Genomic DNA, 14925 nt, shown 5'->3' on the forward strand with positions numbered 1-14925 from the left:
ACACATGCATTCATAAGGATACATTAAACAGCCATCCTGTGAATGGAAAATGCACACCTCTGAAAATATGGTTTTCCTTTTTTAAATTGCCTTTTTAAAGGGCCATATATACATGTCTTAAAAATGGATCTAAGGCAATTAAAGCACCATCCAATAGCTCTTTACTTCATCCCTTGAAACACAAGAGTAAGGATACTTCAGGGTAATTGTGCATATAATTGCATCCTTAATCTGACTTTTTAAATGATCAGGTAAGAAAAGGCACTGCTGATTTCTTTCTTGAATTAAAAGACAGAACCTTCAACCTGTAAGTGTTTGAAGGGCACTAAAAAAAACTATATAAAAATGCTACTTGTATTTCTCCACTCACATGACCATGCCTGGCAATTCCTTTGACTCAGCCACTTTATGCAGAAGATTTAAAATGCAAGCATTTCTCAAGCTTCCGATTCTGGGCGATGCTTTGGGGATGTCCTCTTGACCTGCCCAATTTTGGTTTCATTAAATTAAATGGGTTCTCTGGCAAACTCCCCAACTTCAAAGAGGATCAACAGTTCTTGAAGCCAGTTATCAATTTTAATCTACTCTGATAGAATTGGAGGAGAACCTTAAAGGATGAAAGAGAATAGGTTGCAGGTGACGTGCAGAACACATTTTGTGTTTAAAAAGAGATAGTCAAGGTTGAGTTTATAGCAGGTGGGATATTCTTGAGAAGGGAAAGAGCTCAGCTTTTTTTTTTTATCTGCCTTAAGTGAATTCCTAAATGTTGCAGCCAAAGCAGATTTATGACGAACATTAATCACATCCATTCGATTTATTGTATATCATTTGCAAAGGATATTGCATAACATGTGGGAGAGGCGAGCAAGAAGTGATTATACCCACATGCTGTAAGGCCTTTAAAATCTATGAACTCAGCACACCATTCCAATGTTTGCAGATAATTCTGCGCGGTATAATCAGATGCACAGGACCCTTGAGGGGAAAGGATTTAAAATGTTATTCAATGCAGTTTCTGTGACTGTAATGTACTCGCTGAGCTGTATAGAATGATGAATTGCAGGTATAGTGACACATTGATAATTTTCTCTCTCTCTGTAAAAATGTAACTGATGCCGTGCATTCTGGTTTCCCCAAGTGTTAACAATTAGTAAGGCAGGTTTTATGGCTTTATTAATCTCATATGCGTTTGTTGTTTTTGTTTTTGAATGGGATAAAATAGGCATTTTATAAAACAAACAATGACTTTAGCTGAAGCAGCATTAACTACAAATTGAGAGTGATCTATTGTCTATCAAGTGTTGTAGGACAAGCCAGCTTGCCACCAGCGCCAAAACCCAAAGTCTTATTGTTAATACATACATCTCTGCCACATTTATTTGTTTCTCCATACACAACCACACCAATTGCATATTTCTAAAGTAGCATAGTTGCCGATACAGAGCAGCAGCTTATACAGAAGTGTACATGATAGTTTGGTCACATATGAACCTGCTCACATACTTGAGTCATCATAATTTCCTTTAAATGTTCTTTGATTTCTGTCTTTAGATCTTTTTTCAATTGTGCTGTCTGAATTGTTAAAGGTTCTCCTCTTCCAAAAGACTACAGTTTAGAGACAGCAATTTTCATAATAGGGTAAAGTGCTTCAGCACTTCAATATCATTTCCACCATTCTTACGGGTTCTTCTTTGTCCAAATCTCAGTTTTTAACAATTGAAACCACTGTGCTGGAAGAGATCCATGAGAGGTCTTCTTGATCAACCCCCCATCTTAAAGCTGCAATCCTAGTTCAGCTTGCACATCAGTTTTTGGGATCAGGTGACAAGGAAAAGTACCATACCCTTCACCGGGATGCTTGTTTTTTGGTCCCACGCTCTCCTGGGAAGTCTGCTGATTCACACAAGAGTAAAAGACCAAAAAAAGAGCGTCTTTTAGTCTGGTGCGAGCCAGCTGACTCACACCAGAACACCAGACCAAAAAATGGGACATTCCAGGATCCAATCAGTAGCTTCTGTAAATCCAGGATGTCCTGCTGAAATCGGGATGGTTGTGGGATATGAAGTACCATAGTGACCTTTGCACTTGTTAGGGGCAAATATCACATTAACTTGAGTGGCTTAGCTCATCCCTTCCAACTGTATATAAAGGGTGTTCGAGGGATTTGATTTACAGCATCAATATATTCTTGCAGAACTTCTGTGTGATTAAAAACCCCAAGTAAAACATATGGTCAGGTTTTGGTATTTGAGAATCTATTCTACTGTCATCTCACCTTTTAGACAGTTCAGTATAACAGATCCTCAGCCCATTGCACCTATAGGCTGGCAGTCATCTTTTCTTTGTCATTTGCATCACCACACTGGGCCCCTTCAGACATCACCTTTACTGTGCATGAGAATTTGTGCTCATGATGGTATTGCGGTTGTTATACATGATCCTGCTTTCAGTATTGTTCGCACCTGCAGAAGTTTTCTGTGCATGTCCCTGTAACTTTTCATACCACAAATGTTCAAGGTTTGAGGTGGGGGTTGTCTCACTTTTGTTCCATTATAACATCTGAGTGACCGTCCAGCAGCAGCAATAATGGGGTAACGCTGTGGAAGCATCAGAGAACAAATAATACTGAGGAATGATGTGTGAATGATCCAGTATAAATCCCCGACCAATGTTTTATAGGAAATTTGTAGGTTTTCAGTAGACAGGTAGTGAAAGCTTCTTCATCAGCTCTGCAAGCTGCAAATGCAGGAATGCAGTCTAGCAGGTCTTTTGAGGTAATAGACCTCAATAAGCAAGAAAAGGAGAAAGCAGGAGCAGTTAAATCAGAGAATGCAAGCTGTGCAACTGTTGCTTTAGAGAATAATTTGTGCACCTAAATCAGTGGTGTATGTGTTTTACTGTTGGCTGAAATCCCATTGATTTAGCAAGCAAATCAACATGGCAGTAGATTTATGGAACAGCGTTAACCAATTAGATGAGGACACAACCCGAGAATTTATTGTACTCCCTTTAAAAAAAAAATGTTCACCATCTTTTCATTGATCCAAGTACAAGATATGCACTTGAGAATTCAGCAAACTGAATCGTAACGTTAAGATCCAGAACATGAACATGAAATACAGTGTGGTGTAATGGTCTGAGCGTTGGACTAGCACTTGGGAGATCCAGGTTAAAATTTCCCTTGTGTACTAGTTGCTGGGAATCACAGGCAGGCAGAGTGCTTTTGTGCTTATGCAGGCTTCCCTCAGGAATCTGGTCAGCCACAGTGAGAACAGGATCTTGAACTAGATGGACCATGTGTGCTGCCTTGAGCTACTTGAAAGATAGGCAGGATATGAAACATGTCAAATAACATAATCTTGTGGCACCAAAAACACCATTTTAGGTTGAATCAATAGGAGCATGCTATTTGGACTTGGGAAACGAATACTGGCACTCTTGCACTTTGATTAGTGGTTCAATTCTGGGTCTCGTCGTTTTACTCTGGGAGCTTTAAGCATAAAACGAAATAGCTCTCTGTCAGCAATTTTGGGGCACCTTGTTTAACAGCAGTGGATTCTACGCACAACTGACAGTCACATGTGTATCAATAGTTAGTAGATAAATGAAAAGGGAAATTCTGAAACATCTTTTATTACTTAAGTATCACCATGTTGACATGTCCCTCAGCAACCAGGTGTGTTCAGATTTATGCAGATTGGCACCTTATAATTTTAGTTCAATTCAAGGCATGTACACAGCAAGGTGATGTGCTGAACTCTGCCTGAGAAAAATCTCAGAGCTTGTCAAAATGGTTTACTATACCTCATTCTGGCCTGTTAAGAAAAACCTCCATTTTGCTTTAGTAGAAATCCATCAACAGCCCATGGACATTCAGGCCTCCAGCACCACCCCAAATGAAAAACAATAGTTTTAATGAAAGACCTTTGGGTTTCCTTGAAAACCTTTGGGACTTTTTTTTTAAAGAAAAACTCCCCTGATTTGCTTCAAATTTCACTTCAGGAGACATTTCTGTGGCAACATTATGGCTTCGTATTGAATTCAGAATGAGAAATTTCAGGATCTCCCCTGTGACGGCTGAATACTCCGGCATAAATGGCAGGAGCTGAAACAAGTGTGTGAATTCCAAATTTCCTGCTCTTGGATTGTGGATGTGTCAAAAACAAATTTCTCCTTAAGCTGTTGCGTGCAGTTGTAGCAAATGTACTTTTGAAAGCACACAACATTAAAAAAAATCAGTTATACTGAGGCAACTTCCTGGGCTACTTCCCCCTCCCCCTTTTCTTTTTCCCCTTTTCGTTTTTGGTCAGATGAAAGAAAAGGGGCCCCCTTAATCAAGCCTTAGCTATTTGGGATATTCAGAGCAAGCAAACATGGTCCGTGCAGTTTACTTCTGTGCTCAGCAGTTCCGGAACAGAAACCAAACAGCCATATCTGTTTAGACTGCACCCATTCTGCCTGCCCTTTGTAGCGGTGCCAGAGCTCTCCACATCACTGACTTGAGGCTTGCCGTTAAAAACAGAGCCCGCTTCACTTTGTTCATGCGCCTAAAAGCTGTTCACAAGATGGGATGCCAGCTCCGAAATTCTTTCAAGATTGGGCATGGGGGTGGGGGAAGGGAGAGGGAGGGAGAGAGGGAATTATAGTCCGTCAGTGAAAGCTGTCAAGAAAATGAATCGAAGGAAAGTATTTGTTTTGACTTCTCTGTGATTTGTTTGTTTCAGCGTTATGTTCCCTGTCAGTAAGCCTTGGGGGGGGGGGGGGAGTGTAATGAAACTGTAATTTTAAAATACCGGCTCACAAAGCAGATGCTTTGCTTCTTCAGTTGTGTTGGCTTTCTAAGCAACTAATGAAAGATCAGTAAACTATGAAAAAATAATGAGGATGAAAAGGGTAATCTGGCTTTGTTCTGAAGCCGAAATGCAAAGGAAAAGAAAAGTTGGGGAGAGAAGAGTCCAGATAAAGCCAATTTTTTTGGAAATTGGGGACCAAGGCTTAATTTGAGCCAAAGGTTACGTGGACTTAGCTTCTAGAGTTCCTTTCAATGGCAAGCAAATTCAGTGCCAAAAACCAACCAAGGCTCTTATTTTGGGTTGTTTCTGTTTTAGCTGTTGGCTGCTGCTGCTGCGGCATTGCACATTCTGTTCCCAAGTCCAGGGAGAGGAGAACCTATATAGATTGCTAGCAGGACACTGGATTCATCCCAGATGTGAGGAGCATCAGATGGTGTTAGAGATTTTTGTTTGTTTGTAAGCTAAAGGTAAAGGGACCCCTGACGATTAGGTCCAGTCGTGGCCGACTCTGGGGTTGTGGAGCTCATCTCACTTTATTGGCCGAGGGAGCCGGTGTACAGCTTCCGGGTCATGTGGCCAGCAGGACTAAGCTGCTTCTGGTGAACCAGAGCAGCGCACGGAAACGCCGTTTACCTTCCCGCCGGAGCGGTACCTATTTATCTACTTGCACTTTGGTGTGCTTTCGAACTGCTAGGTTGGCAGGAGCAGGGGCCAAGCAATGGGAGCTCACCCCATCACGGGGATTTGAACCGCTGACCTTCTGATTGGCAAGTCCTAGGCTCTGTGGTTTAACCCACAGTGCCACCCGCGTCCCAAGTTGGGAGGTAGCTATACAGTAATTGAAGGCAATAATTCCTCTGTGCCACTAGGTGGTTAAGTCCAACCAAATGAATGCATTAGCTCCTCCTTGACTGAGCTGATGGAGATGGTCTTGGATATGGTGCCACGAAGGAGGTTCACATGATCCTTCTCACACTCTGAAAGCATGCCATGGCGCCACCCACATCCCTTGTTTGTAAGCTACTTTGAGTACATTCCATATACGTGGAGCCTGCAACAATGGTGCCAGGCAACCGTGCCCTCTATTAGAATATGCCATTCCATTCCACCTGCAACGACAACTGGCATTTCAGGCTCATGGGGAATATTCAGTACCTATTGGACTGTTTTTCACTACCTTCACCCCCTTTTTTTATAAAAAAAACAACTTGTGCAAACCTCGGGGTCATCGTCCCCCAAGCCCTTTGATACCTCCCTTTTGTGTGCAGATGGTCTTGCCTTAAGGATCTGCACTCAGAAATCTGAGAATTGATTGCAATTTTATCTATCTCTATCTGACTCTGTGCATGCCCACAAGTGCACACACACAAATATATATCTATAAGCACACACATATTATACATAAATAAAGTAAAATAAATTGCCACTACTGGATATCGGAGGGACATTACTTGAGATCAATAACAGTGACCATTCTTTGTCCTGTAAGGGAGTCTCTTAAGACCCAGGATTGAGCTCCACTCTGATCCTCCTGTTGTGCATATGTGCTGAGCAGGATTCACAGTACGGTATGCCCTCATTGGCCATTGAGGCATTCCCATAGCTCAGTGGGAGAGAACATGCAGAAGGTGGCTCCAGTTTCAGTGCAGTTATAACAAGTCTCAAGGTTTGGGAGAGATCTCCACACCAGGGACCTTGGAGAGCTATCACCAGGCCGATCTCATACCCTCCATATATTTTGGCTGGGTTAGAGAGCTGATGGGAGTTGCTTTATGAAGCATTTGAAAGGTGCCAGGTTGGGGGAGTCTGGAACAGACAATATTGGGCTGTATAGACCACAAGAAGCACAGGGCAATTCAGTGGCTCTTTATCCTGGTCATGGCTAGCCAGAAAGGCAGACTAAGTTATGAAAACTAAGTAAATGTATACACACCTGGATAACAAATAAAAGTCATACTCCCAACATTAGTGGTATAATGACTGAAAATTTAGAATCATAGAATTGTAGAGTTGGAAGAAATCCCAACTACCATCTAGTCCAATCTGATGAAATGTAGGAATCATGGTTAAAGAATCCCTGACAGATTGCCATCCAACCTCTTAAAACATCCAAAACAACCATCTTCCAAGGTAGTCCATTCCACTGCTGGAGCAGCCCTTACCATCAGATAGTTCTGTCTAATGTTTAGTTGGAGCAACAGAAAAAGAGCTTGTTCCATTTTCCATGTGACCGCCCTTCAGATATTTGAAGATGGCTATTGTATCACTTCTCAGTCTCCTCTTCTGCAGGCTAAACATACACAACTCCCTCAACTGTTCCTCACAAGGCTACATTTCCAGACCCTTGATCATCTTGGTGGCGTCCTCTGCACACGTTCCAGCTTGTCAGTATCCAATTGCTTCCTAGGCAGTTGCGATGCATTTGGATACACATGCACACACTTCTGCGTTTCAATCCATGTGGATCCGCAGTACATTTCTTCCAGCCCTGGTTTATGTCTTCGTGAATTACGAGGAGCGACTTGTCACGGGGACTCACAAGAGCTATCCATGAGCTGCTGGATATCTTCCCCTGGTGTGTTCTTCAGTGGCAAGTTCCTTAAAGCAGGCTTTGTATGGCCATTCAGTCTTCTCTACTTCACGTTTTGTCTGCCGGCAGGGTGATCCAGGATTCAGTCTTTTAACGGGGGCAGCCAGGGTGTACATGGCAGGGGTTGGGGGAACATCTATTTTTCTTTTTTATGTCTTGGAAGTAAAGTGTCTGGTTTCCTTGTGACCTCTCAGAGGCCGAAAGGAAGAGCACTAATGGGATATAAAGGCACATCCTCTTTGTCGCTCCCCGCCACTAGTCAGAGAATACCCTCATGCCTGCTAATTGGCCACATGGAATGTAGATAATGAAAGAGACCTCGGAGACCATAGCGCTCTTAACTTTAGTGTGGCGAAGAAAACACAATGAAGTCTGTTACGACACACCACCTGAATTGGCCGACCCAGGCTGTACATTTGCTCTGCTCTACCTCCCAGATGTCTTTTGTTTCTCAGGGAACTAATTGCTCCTCACCCCCTGTCAGCCCGCTTGCTGTCGGTCATCGATTTCGTTCTTCATTAGTCCTATAGTAGTATCAAAACCAGACTTAATGTAGCTTTTTAAAAAGATGTGCCCTCTTCCTCCTGAGAAATCTCATTCTACACAGACACACACACACACACACACACAGAGAGAGAGAGAGAGAGAGAGAGAGAGAAATCTTGTTTAGGAAACCAACAGACACCACTTTAACCACACATCCTATCACACTTATGCACCTGATAAATATTCCACCATCAGTTTCTCTTTACAGAATTCTGACCACCAAGCTACTGTGGGATAAGGGCACAGCCATCTCCACCCGTAGGCAGAGTGAAGCAGTTGCCTCAAGTGACTGATGCTGGAGGCAGCAGCCTCCCACCTGTTCCTCCTGAACCTTCTCTTGGCTGGAGGACAAAGCTGCGAATTCTGCATGCCCTGCCCTGAGACCCTCAAAGTAGCCTGCTACCTCAGTTGTGGTGGACTGCGCTGTCCCATTATCAGCGTTGAAGTAAGATTCGTAGAATCGTAGAGCTGGCAAACAGCACATGGACAACGTTCTACATAAGAAGCAGAGGAAATTCCTTCTACTCAGTGGGATAGCATATGCAGGGTGAAGGCGTCACAGTCTGCTTCTGTGTATATCAGGGAGAATACATTAAAAACAATCGACAGATGGTATTATACCCCCGTGAGATTGGCACACAAGCTGGGTTGCAATTCCCCCAGAACTTTTGTGGGACTGTAATCAGCAGTGCCCATAGGTAGTGAGATTTTGGGATGGGGTGCTCAAGGAGATAAACACTGCAACTGGGCAAGCAGCTGTTATAACACCAAAAAAGTGAATGCAATTTTGCTAGACCTGAGATAACAGAACTGTGGAGGAGTGACAGGACTCTTGCCATAGATCTCTGGTACAGTAAACTGTGGGGAACAGTCATTTCGGAGAAGCTTTGGCATTATATCCATGTCCTGAAAGGGCAATCATAGCAGGATGCCTTTTTTGCAGAGTAGAGTCATTTTATTTGGGCTGGACATATCCTTGTACTGACATTACGAGAATGCTTCCAGTGCAATATGCGACATTTAATGATTCAAGTGTCTGAAGAATTATAATCAGCTCCTGTTGTTTATGATGCCGTAAGTCCTTCTGTCTGACGAATCTGAGAACAATTGTCTTCTTCTACAGTAGATATTCTGTTTGCTCAGCTGTCGGGCCATTGTAGTTATCGGGCCTTTTCTCTGTCCCGGAATTTTATTTGTACATTGGTGTTTCTGTTTGATATTTGTATCAAATAAAGAAAAAACGAAAGGGAAAGAAAACTGGGGTAAGCAGCACATGAACAACATTCAGCATGAGAAGAGCTTTTCTGTGGTGCTTTGTCAAAAATTGTGAGGGTTTTTTTAGAATTGTAGAGTTAGAAGGGACCACAAGGGTCATCTAGTCCAGGGATCAGCAAACTTTTTCAGCAGGGGGCCGGTCCACTGTCCCTCAGACCTTGTGGGAGGGGGCGGACTATATTTTGGGGAGAGAAAATGAATGAATTCCTATACCCCACAAATAACCCAGAGATGCATTTTGGTGAAATAGTCCACAGGCAGGTAGGATCTCAGCCGTTGTACCAGACGGAGCTGTACTGAATTGTGTCGGCCCCCCTCCAATACTCTGGAGAAGCTGGAGCCTCTGCCCTAACATACTGCAGCAATGGGGCAGGCTAAAAATTATACTAGGGGGTTATTTGGCAAGCAACCATGAAGATGTTCATAACAAAGTAAGAACAATGGCTGAAAATTATCACTGTGAACAGAAATCAGATGCTGATAGCAGCTGACAGAAAGCCCCAAAACAGTATTTCAGTGATTGGTGACTTTGGATCTGCTGGATCCAAAAGACCCACAGATCTCTTGAAAGGCCCAGTCTCCTGCCCTTGTTTTAGTTTAGGTCTTCCCTACCCCCCATTTTAATGAGGTTGACTGGAGAGGGAAAGGTGACAGGTTGTGCAGAATCATAATATTTCTACACTTGTTTTTAGGTTCGCTGTTAGCCAGGGAGGAAAAAGATGTGTTCTCTAACTCTGTAAAAACAGGAATATTGTTAGCAAGAAATTAATGATAAATGTTACTAATTAGGAGCTGTTAAATGATAAGCAACTTGCAATAAAGAAACAACAACATGGTGAGAAAACTGATTCAAGTGTAAGTTGAAAGATTCAACTTTGCAGTCTTTCTTTTTTGTGTGTGTGCATGTAACTTTACAACCCCTTTGCAAAGCATATGTCCATATTTTCTAGATTTTAAAGTTTTATGGTACTAGGTCCCAGCTTAGCAATTATTGAAATCATGAAGCTTATTAAACAGGAGAAAAGGAGAGTCCTGTGCTCATGCTCTCACATCCTGCCACAGGAAAAAAGAAAATCAGAGAGCATTTTTTAAAAAACAACAACCCCAAAATCAAATACCAAAGGTAATGGGTGGGATTAAACATCACTTTCTTCCAGTCCTTTACACTGTGTGTGTTTTTAAAGTACACAGCAGCCATCAGTTGGGGGAAGGATGAGGAACCCACCCCCCAACAGCTGCTCTTTGCATTGGGGGGAAAGTTCCCATTGGTGCCAATGGGGCCTTTCCTCCCAATGCAAAGAGCAGCCATGGGAGGGGGCAATCTAGATCAGGACTGTAGCAGGTACAAAGATTGAGACACCATATGGATGCCATTTACTTTAAAACAGACAAGGAGCTCATCACATCTAGTTTGCTTCTTTGTTAGTGACACTTTCATTTTGGGTCCTCACCCTCTCAGGCAGTTCAGCAGATTTTTACAATCAAGAGGAGACCACAGTAAACCTATCGTTATCCACTGCCTCTGCAAGGTTTCCCTTCATGGAGAAGATAGCACAATGAGATGTCACCCTGTCATGTACTACTGCTAGCTTCCCCAACCTCGTGCCCTCCATCTGTTGCTGGAGGCATCTCCCATCATCCCTGATCATTGGCTATGCTAGTTTGGGCTGATAGAAGCTGGTCCAACAGCATCTATCCTCACGGACAGGATAGCGCAATGAAATGTTACTGTGCAGGAGTGTTGCATGAAGGGGGAAATGCATTGACTGCCATGCATCAGCTGCCTTTAAGGGAAGACTCCTTTGAAAATGTGAATTTTAGGCCAGGAAATCTTTCCTTCTGATGGGCCACACAGCAGACCTGTTTGCTGAAAGGGCAGCATGCAAGAGCCATAAGGAACCTATTGTACTGGATTCAGAACCCATTGAAAGAAAGCATAAGAGCTGCTACACAAGCAGATTGTCCTGTACTAGAATACTATGATGTTTCACACACTCTTGTAATAGACTTGAGAATAAGAAGAAACATGGAGTGGGAGATTGCTTTGGGAGAAGTTAGGGCATCCTGACTTTTTTTTTTATAAAAAAAGAAGCAACTCCCTAATATGGCTGTGCATATGTGAGTGGGAGGACAAAGCACCCCCTCTGCCTGGTTTCCTCGTTGTTATTAAAAACAGCTTGTCCTGGTGAGAACACAGCACATGACTGACAAGTGCTGGATAATCGTCATAGTGCTGGCCTGCCAGGAAACTGAATTAGTCATCGTGCATCTGAAATGTACCCAGCATTTAATTTCTCTTCTGCTATTATCCTCGATAAGGATTCGGGGACAAAAAGGCAGTGATTTAGCTGTGAAACTGTAGTAAACCCCAGGCTCACATGGATGGGTTGCCTAGAAATAGCCCTAATCCTTAAATACCTTTCTGAAACAGGCAAAACATGATCCTGAATGCACATGTTGATGTTTCCTCAGTATATTAAACATAAATAAAATGGTACGCCTGTATCGGGGAAGCTGCATTGCTCTTGCAAATCACGTCGGAAGGCATGGGATATGTTGTTGTTCCTCTTGGTTGTGAACTAGCAAAAAAGAAAGAAAGAAAGAGAGGGATATACCTGTGTTTGTGCCATGCCTGTTCAAGGGAGATGTGGTCAACCTCTCTAACTCTGAATTAGAAACAAATGTTGTGGAAGATTAACTCTTACGATGTGAGCTTATAAATATGTAATAGTATGTAATATTTCCACAGAATGTATGTAGGGCATTTTGCTTTGGAAAGAGTCCAGTGCTTTGTCTCCTAGGTAGTAGTGCCATCAGGATGGAACTTTGGGGGCAAAGGTCCAAGGCCCCCCTAAAGCAACAGAATGGACTTACCACAATATACTTTGCCATTTAAAGAGACCACCAGCCCCATTAAAACTTTTGGAGGCTCCTCCAGACATCTTTTTTTTTATTGCGCACATTTGTGATGGTTTGTGTTCATGATTCTATCAGGGTGGTCGCACACAATCCTGTTTTTAATACTATTTGGTCCTGCAAAGATTTTGGTGCAGTCTTATTACTGCTTTACTTTTGATCCATGAATATGCTGTAACTTCTTGCTGAAATCCCATAACTTTTCATACTTCTGAGGAGAAATACCCCAGGAGAGTTGGATTAGTGGTACACCATATATTTGGCATAATGAAGGTTCCAGGTTAAATCACTGCAGTCTCCAGGCTTCAGTTAATGTAAAAGTCTGAGACTCTGGAGGGCTGCTGCCAGTCAGAGTACACATTACTGGGCATATGGTCAAAGAGTCTGACCTGGTAAAAGGCAGCTTCCTCTGTTTTTTCTGAAGCTACTTGAATAGCAGCCTCTCTTTATCTAACATTCTGAAATTTGCTCGTACACTTTTATGCCACCAATTTCTGCTCCCATGACAGATTACACCACTTTCGGATTCAAAGATGCCTGCTGTTGTAATGCGAGTTCTTTCACAGGAACAAAAAGTAATTCTCCATCAGGTCTTTTCGCAAATCTATGGTTGCCAGGGAACTTCTCACCATATTAGCTGGGTAGTCCTTCACTGCTATGGGAAAGGCATCACTTCTGGTGTAAATTCAGGTTTTCAATTCACTTATAAACTAGGCCATAATTCACTTCCAGGCATAGGTGCATTTTCGTCATCCAGTGTTGATGAAAACAGCTCACTCAATTGACAGTCATGCCAGCATACTCTTTTTGATGGTTAACATCTCCTTCTGTTCACATGCCAGCTATTAAAAAACTTGTCTTGGTGGATCTCCGATATTCTGTTGTGTACAGCATCCCATTTATTGTTTTTGCTTTTTTCCCTTTCCTGTCACCTTCTGCCAAATATGAGAGGGCCTGCGGAAATATTTACTGTGTGAGCCAATATCTGTGTCTAGGTATCTTAAAGTGCATTTACTTGCTTGCTTGCAAATCATTGGATACTTTTATTAGGAACATAGGAAACTGTCAAACCAATGGTCCACCCAGCTCTGACTGGCAGCGGCTCCCCAGGGTTTCACACCAGGTATCCCTCTCAGCCCTACCTGGAAACTGCACCTGGCACCTTCTGCACTCCAAACAGTTGCTCTACCACTGAGTTACAGCACTTACTGGAATACTCAAGGCAATGTGTAAACAGTTCACTTGAGGGGTCACCTTAGCGCCCCCCCCCCCATATATACTCACTCAGACGCTTCATAAGAACATAAGTCCAAAATCCTATTTGTTATTCCCAGCAACTAACCACCACTTCCTAAGTCTTGCCAGCTCCCATTGTTCCCACTGGGAACTAACTATGTCAGCTCCAGGCAAAAGGGTCTTGCAGTGAGCACAAGGGGGGCTTGCTTTTGTTTCAAAAAGTTATTGTTAAAGAATGGGTTTTACATTAATTTTCACAGCAGTAAACAAATCTAAGTTTAGCTGGGGAATGAATAGTTGGGCTTTTGACAAGGGCAAATATGCATCTGAGGAACCCCGGGGGACAGCTTGGGGATACTTGAGTGGAAAAACAGCTGACAGGCAAGGGGTCTTTCTCCCAAACTGCTCTTCCAATCAAAATTGCAGGCTCTTGATGCTGCTTTTCATTTTAAACAATTTTGGCTTTGTTACATGGATTGGTGTATAGCATGCAGTTTAGCCCCTCAATGACTCCTGTTGTTGTTATTTACTCGGTTAGTCATGTCCGACTCTTCATGACCCCATGGACCAGAGCACGCCAGGCACTCCTGTCTTCCACTGCCTCCCGCAGTTTGGTCATGTTTGTAGCTTTGAGAACACTGTCCAACCATGTCGTCCTCTGTCGTCCCCTTCTCCTTGTGCCCTCCATCTTTCCCAGCATCAGGGTCTTTTCCATGGAGTCTTCTCTTCTCATGAGGTGGCCAAAGTATTGGAGCCTCAGCTTCAGGATCTGTCCTTCCAGGGAGCATTCAGGTCTGATTTCCTTCAGTATGAATAGGTTTAATCTTCTTGCAGTCCATGGGACTCTCAAGAGTCTCCTCCAGCACCATAATTCAAAAGCATCAATTATTCAGTGACCAGCCTTCTTTATGGTCCAGCTCTCACTTCCATACATCACTACTGGGAAAACCATAGCTTTAACTATACGGATGTCTCTGCTATGATATTAGTGCATCATATTATAACAGCCTAAGGCAGCCTTCCCTAACCTGGTGCCCTCTGGATGCTTTGGACTACAACTCCCATCATCCTAGGCTAGCATGGCTAATGGGCAAGGGTAATGGGATCTGTATTCCAAAACATCTGGATGGGAGCCAGGTTGGGAAGAGGTTGATCTATGGCAGTATTTCCCAAACTTGGGTCTCCAGCTGTTTTTGGACTACAATTCCCATTATCCCTGACCACTGGTCCTGCTAGCTAGGGGTGATGAGAGTTGTTGTCCAAAAACAGCTGGAGACCCAAGTTTGGGAAACCTGATCTATGGTATTTAAAGCCTAGCAACAAAGATTACTGACGTACGCTTGCAGTTGCATGTTGGAATGATCAGGCCAGCAACTTGACCATTTAAACAAATATAAAATCATTTTATATCACTTCCCATTGGGACAGAACTAATTGCAATGCCATCATTAGACTTAAGAACATATTTGTGCAGTCATGGTTCAAGCTACAGGAGTTAAATCCTCTGAATGGGTAAAACGATTGAAGGGTCACTGGAGAGTTTGATTGTCCCGGTACAGAACTTTTGTG

At 43.0% G+C, this 14925-nt stretch overlaps 1 protein-coding gene across 3 annotated transcripts in view; it reads left to right on the forward strand.

The window, feature by feature from the left end:
* The window catches only part of CPQ (carboxypeptidase Q), a 165256-nt gene that overhangs the window by 84741 nt on the left and 65590 nt on the right, over nucleotides 1-14925 (forward strand). The gene's annotated exons all lie outside the window — the stretch shown is intronic.

The sequence above is a fragment of the Podarcis vaucheri genome (assembly GCF_965113315.1).
Source record: "Podarcis vaucheri genome assembly, chromosome: 8".
Classification (NCBI taxonomy): domain Eukaryota; kingdom Metazoa; phylum Chordata; class Lepidosauria; order Squamata; family Lacertidae; genus Podarcis; species Podarcis vaucheri.